Source organism: Triplophysa rosa, unplaced genomic scaffold (genome assembly GCF_024868665.1).
Source record: "Triplophysa rosa unplaced genomic scaffold, Trosa_1v2 scaffold184_ERROPOS835074+, whole genome shotgun sequence".
In the NCBI taxonomy this organism is placed as follows: domain Eukaryota; kingdom Metazoa; phylum Chordata; class Actinopteri; order Cypriniformes; family Nemacheilidae; genus Triplophysa; species Triplophysa rosa.
In genome coordinates this window covers 39,842-40,113 of record NW_026634197.1, presented here as the reverse complement: position 1 = coordinate 40,113, position 272 = coordinate 39,842, and positions in this window count along the sequence as shown.

The window sequence follows — 272 nt, the reverse complement described above, 5'->3', positions numbered from 1 at the left end:
TTTTCTTTGTTATTGGTTGACAGTACATTAAATGTATTTGTTTTTTGTATTTATCACTGTTGATTTCCATAGATCTCTTCATTTGGTGTCAAGCTGCAGAGACTTTAGATCAACTAACAGATTTGGGACAAAATGTGACTATAAACTGTGATCTGGATGAAAGAGAGATTTATTGGTTATTACTGAAAGTACCAGATCCTCTGTGATGATATTACGCACTTTATCAACAACATCTTTATTCTTCAACACAACATTCAGACAGAAATATTCAG